This window comes from Leopardus geoffroyi, chromosome D3 (assembly GCF_018350155.1).
Source record: "Leopardus geoffroyi isolate Oge1 chromosome D3, O.geoffroyi_Oge1_pat1.0, whole genome shotgun sequence".
NCBI lineage: Eukaryota > Metazoa > Chordata > Mammalia > Carnivora > Felidae > Leopardus > Leopardus geoffroyi.
The window spans coordinates 48,834,733-48,840,985 of NC_059339.1; the positions used below are offsets into that span (position 1 = coordinate 48,834,733).

A 6,253-nucleotide genomic window follows, 5' to 3' on the forward strand; every position below is an offset into this window, starting at 1 on the left:
CCCAGAGCCATGTTTTTATGAGGACATCACTTTCTATTTCCAAGCTTCAGCATGCACTCTTGCTTCCTTATAGCTGGGAGCAATGCCACATCAACTTGCCTCCCTCTCAGCCTTTAATGTTTTTTTAATGGAGTCCAGTTTTCCACCTAAGTTATGGTTAGCTTTCTGACAAACCATCAGACGCCTAAGTAACCATAATGGAGGTGGCCAGCTGTGACATGGGGAAAAGGCAATGGTAAACTTTTATGCCTTTAAACAAAACCATATTACAATCATTCATTTTTACCTGGCCTCCGGGTTTGCCATAAAGGCTAAAAGGGGCTTAAGAAAACATTTTAAAAATTAATATGTGATATGAAGTCTTTTCTTGTAAGCCACGAGCTAAAGCAATCATTTCTAAATGTGGCTGGCGTGGTGAGGGTGCCGCCTGAACAGAAGAGCAGCATTGCTGTGGTTTTTTTTCTCAAGCATAAAATTGCTCGGGTGGCAATAAAGTTAGTTATCTAATGAAAGAAAGCAAGTGTGTTTTGTAGGCACCCGGTCATCCAGAAGGACTGAAGAAAAGAATTGTAAACTTAAATGAATGATGGATCCTTGGAGATACACATTTATCAGGGAATCTGGGCACTTCTCTGTTAAAGGAAGAGTATGTGGTCTTGAAAGTCGGCACTGTCAATGGTTTTAACTATATAATTCGGAAAACATTTGCAGAATGCTTGATGATTAAATATGCCCTCAGCTGAGAAATAATGCCCCAGGTTGTCCTGCTGGTAAGTAAAAGGTAAGTGTTCTCACTCTACCTGGGTTTTAAGATCTCTGCTTGGAAGCGTGTGAGTGTTCTGAGACACTAGCTGTGAGGGTGTGCAGTCTATGCAATTATATGAGTAAGCGCCTTGGCTACGAAACAGGCAGAATCCATTCAGGTTGTTGGCGCTCAGTGTCTTTACCTCCCCTTCGAGTCCTTCCCTTCCACATTAGCTTGCTCTCAATCATCACATTCCTTTACTTTTATTTCACTAATCATTGTCTGAAAGGATTCCCTTCACTGGTTTGCTGCCTGTGCCTGGCGGAAAATAAACTCCTCGAGAGCAGGAAGTTATCCGTCCCCTTCACCATTGATTCCCCAGCTCCTAGGAGCAGTGTCTGGCACATCCTAAGTCTTCAAAAAGTAGTGGCCGAACGCACGAATCTGCCAACAAACGGACGTACCAATGAACGGATGAATGAATGCAGGATGTGCACTACAATCTAGCTGCAAAGAGACGTATGGAACACTGGATCCCTCAGATGCTTGGTATAAGACACGGACATATGTAGAGTCGAAAATGTAGCCCAGGTAGGTCAGGAGTCATCTTTATACTTGAAACAATATCGCCTCCACTTCTGGCACAGCATCTGACATCTTATAATACTGTTGAAGGTTTCTTAATGGGGAGATCTGGGGGAGATGGCTGGGTGTTTCAATTCATCCCAGTAGAAGATGGGGGATATGCTAGCAGGGTGGTCCTCTCGAAACGTCCAGCCATGGACGTCCCGGGGATAGAGCCATAATCACACGCTACCTGGACTGACAGGGACTCTCCTGGGTGTTCTATTAGCTTGAAATTCCTCAACAAAGACTGCTTCCTTGCACAAAGAAAAGTATTTTACCGCCTTGTTGATATTTTGGGTGCTCTCGGTTAAACACAACGTCTTTCACATAAGTTAATACTCTCCTTGCTGAAAGAGCCAGTTTAGTTTGGCTGACGGAGCTTGAGTTTCATTAGAAAGATTAGTGACTTAAAAAAAATTCTTCTTTGAATTTGATGCATTTTACAGGAAGGGGCCTAGTTTGATGTTGCCCACCTTAACTTGTCATCCAAATTGCCCTGGAGGAGCAGTTTTTAATCAGATACATTTTTATCCATGCCTTCTGAAGTGGCTTTTTATTTTATTTTATTTTTTCCAGGAGGGTAGAGTAACATGGAAAGCAGCTTTTATTCACTCCAAGGACAACTAACTCACATACAACCAAGGGCAGAATTAGTCTCTGGGTGTGTTTATTAGCCTAAGGGTGTCCTGGGTGCACGCGTGTGTCTCATTCAGGAACCTCTTTAAAAATAATTACCTTGTGATTAGTATCTGATGCCAATGGTATATTTTCATGTTAAAAGTCTGAGGTCTTTATTTCCTTGAGACAGACAATGAACTTCTTTCCACCTTGTTCCTGGCTGCTTTAATATAGGCACGTGCACCCGGGCACACATGCCTGTGGACGGGCCCCTGCAAATGGTAGCTGTTCCATTAAAACAGTTTCTCTTCATATTATAATTCCAGTCCAGTCAAATTAGAAATATTTACTCAACCTTCTTTGTTTATATTTACGATATATGTTCTATACCAGCTGGTGTATAAATGGAAAAAGGGCATTAATGTTTTTCTTACAGATTCTGTCTAATGCTCCTGTTGACTGTGTCCTACCAAAGGAAAGCATCTGGAAGATGAGGTTACAAGTTTCACCAAATGTGGGGAGCCCAGATAGAGACACAAGAGTGTGCTTCTCAGCCCAAGCTCATTATTAAAATTTTGGTCGTGTTCGAAGACTTTTCAGAAATGGCTTTTGGGAAAATTTTGTGTCCAGTCCTTAATCACTAACCATGGCATCTCTCTGTCATCGCTTCAAGAGGCTGGTGCGTAATGTATGGATAATGGCAATGACGGCATTGTCATCCACATATGAAAAAGCCATAATCAATGGCTTTGATGTCATAAAGCCACAGCCCACCAATTTGATGTCAGCGTGATGGATTAGGAATTGTCAGGCTACAGTTATTGGCTTTTAAAAAATAAGGAGTGAATGAAATCTACTTCTAGGGTGGGACATATATGTTAATAGACTTTTTTTTTTTTTTTTTTTTTTTTTTTAGAAAAAAGTTAATGTAAATCCCCACTGTTGGAGTTATTTTAAGTAATTTATACATGTTTTCCAAAATAAAAGTGTGTGGAAAAGAAAGGCATGCTGTGTAAGCTGGTAGGGTCAATATCTAGAGTTCTCATAGGTATGGCTTTCTTGAATTTGTCACTAAAGCTTTGCATTATGTTTGCACCCCAGGAAAGGGTGGGGTGAGAGAAGGGAGAACCTGGGAGGTTGAAGGGTGGAAACAGGAATATGGCCAAACGGGAGTCTCATCTGTAAACTGGGGAAGAAAGGGTTCCCTTAAGAGTTTGCGCGTAGCATTTAACTGGTGCGTTTGTATAACATCTTGACTTAATAGAGACTAGCAAAAGGAAAAGAAAAGAAAACCGAAGGAAGAAATCCGCAGCAGGACAATAAAAAGTATCCTCCTCACATCCACCGCCCTAGGGGTTTTTCCTTTGCGCCTCAGAGCTTATCCCACTGAAACTCATCAATTTTTGCTTTTATGCTGGAAATGCCCGAACACTTTTAAGGCTTCACAGCCACCCCTTGGGGTGAGAAGGTTTCACAATGCTCGCTGAGCCTCGTGGTGTGTCCCCAGGGAAGGCCAAGGGGCCACAGGGTAGGGGAGAGAGGCCTTCTTTCTCTTCCTAGTGTCCTCCTCCCCGCCAGCCTGCGAACAAAGGACAGAACCTCAAAGCTCCAGCCCCAACGCGTGACCTCGGGGCCCAAGGCAAAACATTTTATCTCTGGGTCCTAGTGACATAAGGTCCTCAGGCTCTGCAATTGTGGTTTATGATGTGACTAGAAACCTTTGATGGAATTACTATTGCCTTCTATTTCTCTGCCCGGCCATTTATTATTCTGTATATTTTCGAGAGCTGTGGGAAACTTTCATAACCAAGCCTAAGCCAGGCGAAAACTTGTTCCATTTGGAATTTGTAATGAAGTCAAAACATGGCCTGGATTTTCTGAAAGGCTTCTTTGGCTGCCTGCAACAGCCCCAGGGCACAATCAGACAGGGATGGAGAAGGCCTGGGAGCAGATTTTGTTACCAAGAATAGGACAGAACAATATTTGCCTGCGAAACGCTAGGCCTCCTATTTACCTTCTCAGCTGGAAGAAGTGAGAGATAAATGCATATTTCACATGAAGTGCAAATACCAATTCTTTCATTTCTAATTTTCAGGATTCTTTTTTTCTTAACTCCCTCTAAACAAAAGGCTAGGGAGATTTTTTTTTTTTTTTTTTTTTTTTTTTTTAGCATAGTTGATTTCCTGACCTAAGGGAAGAAATTCTTTGTTTGGGAACTTTTGACCCCCCCCCCACCCCCCACCCAAGAGCTGTTACTTTGCCTGAAATGCAAGTGTGAATTAAAATTGTGAGACATTTAAAGTGGTGGGTTTTGAGAACGCTTTCTTTTGTGGACTGTGCCATGCTGGTGAGTGTGGGGTCACAGAGAATGACGGAAAAACCAAGTTTTGCTCTGTTGGGAGGGAAAACTTCTAATTTTTGGAAGCTCTCAAAAATTACTTCCCGCCTTAAACCCGTTCCCACTACAGGAGCTTCAGTCCCTAACACAAGGGGTAAGTTGGAAGATGGTTAGTCCCTAATTTTTATTTAAGTCAAAGGTTAATAGTAAAGGGGGGTTGGGTACCACACTGTTTCAAGTTAATGATTATTTTCCGCCATCAGGTAAAGAATTTCCTAAGGCCCTTATTTCACTGCTGAAAGCAGAGTAAGAGAACTCAGATTCGCGCCCCGGGGCCTGAATAAAGGAATAAAAACAGCACAACATTTGCATCTACTTAACAGTCTCAGTTTTAAGAGCCCCTCACAGTAAGAGGGGAAAACCGTATCTGGAGGTTAAATGAAGCTCTTCTGAGATATTTGCCAAAACACAATTCAGAGAAAGATAATCATTGTCAGAAATGACCTAGGAATTTGAGGCCTTCTAATCGAAAGCACAAAGCTCAGAAAGGTGCATTCTCTTGCTTCTCTGCCTGCCTGGATATCAATGAACATCAGCTAAAGGTGGCTGAAGAACCAATTTCATGCATCTACTGTACGAGGAAATGAACTGAGCCAAGGGCAAAAATAAAATTATACAAATGTTATTATAGACTAGCCTGCTTCTGTCCTAGTTTAATTCAAATTTTAGTGCTGCAGGCTTTGCTTCCGGCAGTAGCCTTCCTGAATAAATCAACATTTGCTTACATCTAAATTATTAGGGGGAGCATGTGACTTTGTTTATTGTATAAATTATACGCAAGGTTAAAGCATTAACTGTTCAACTGGTTTTGTTCAGTCACCCCATCAACTCTCCCCCAAATCATCTCTCCCTCCAGTAGCAAATAAAAATCTGACGTTACTAATTTTTTTTTTTTTTTTTAATAGACAAACCAAATAACAAAAGCCACAAAGCACTGTGAACCTGAGGTCTTGGGCAGGAGCACTGCTAGAGGTAAGGTGGAAGGGAGTCTTAGTGTTTAGGAAAAAGAAAGAAGGAGCCCAGGTCTAAGAAATTGTTCGTGTGAGCTCTCATCTGGTGTCTGTGCAAAATGAAATAGTGACTTGGTAAATAATCAGGTAAGTTGATTAAGACGGTCAACCAAATGGGGCCATTTAATACAAACCTAAAGAAAGCCTTTTGGCCAGGATTTCAGTGGGCAAGGAATTTCAAACTATACGGCAACGTTGGCCCCAAACACTTTTATTGCTTTTATCTGTTACAAAAGAAAGCTAAACATAGACCCTCTGGAAAACGCACTTACTAACAATTTTTTTGTTTGTTTGGTCTTTACACACCACTGTGAGTGACTTCCCAAAAGCCTACCTGCACGTGTCTGGCAAATAAGGATAGGGTTTTGATAACTAGACAACTGGCCTTTCCAAGTATTTAGACAAATCAGATATCAGATGTGTCCTACTTTGAGACCATCCAATTAACATAAATATCAAGGGCTCAAAGTAGACCAATCAGCTATTTGCTTTATCAAAAGTTGTTATTTTATCATCCACAGTAGGCTTCTTTTAGTCTTTGACCTTTTCCATAGTGACAACTCAATTTACAAGATTGTAAGTTGAATTCAGTTGAAAATATTGAATTCAGTCTTTTCCAAGAATATAGTTACGTGTATACCTATGTATGTATTTCTTTCTCAAAACTCTTCCGATAAACACTGTAGGTCAGATTTTTGTACAGAATCTTCCTCTCCAACAAATGATTCCAATCTAAGATGTGCCCAAGAGGAGAATCAATTTCCCTTTCAACCTCTTCTGATTCTTTCTGCGGCCTAGATTGGGTTTTAAGATCTTGCACGGTGATTCTCCAAACGTTATTAATGTGCCACCTGC

The 6,253-nt window shown here is 41.3% G+C and overlaps 1 long non-coding RNA gene across 1 annotated transcript; it reads left to right on the forward strand.

Moving 5' to 3' along the window:
* The first annotated feature begins 748 nt into the window (after positions 1-748).
* LOC123587865 lies at positions 749-3,152 on the forward strand. Its single transcript, XR_006707570.1, has 2 exons — positions 749-1,336; positions 2,427-3,152. It is a non-coding gene; the product is annotated as an uncharacterized LOC123587865 (long non-coding RNA).
* Positions 3,153-6,253: the final 3,101 nt, after the last annotated feature.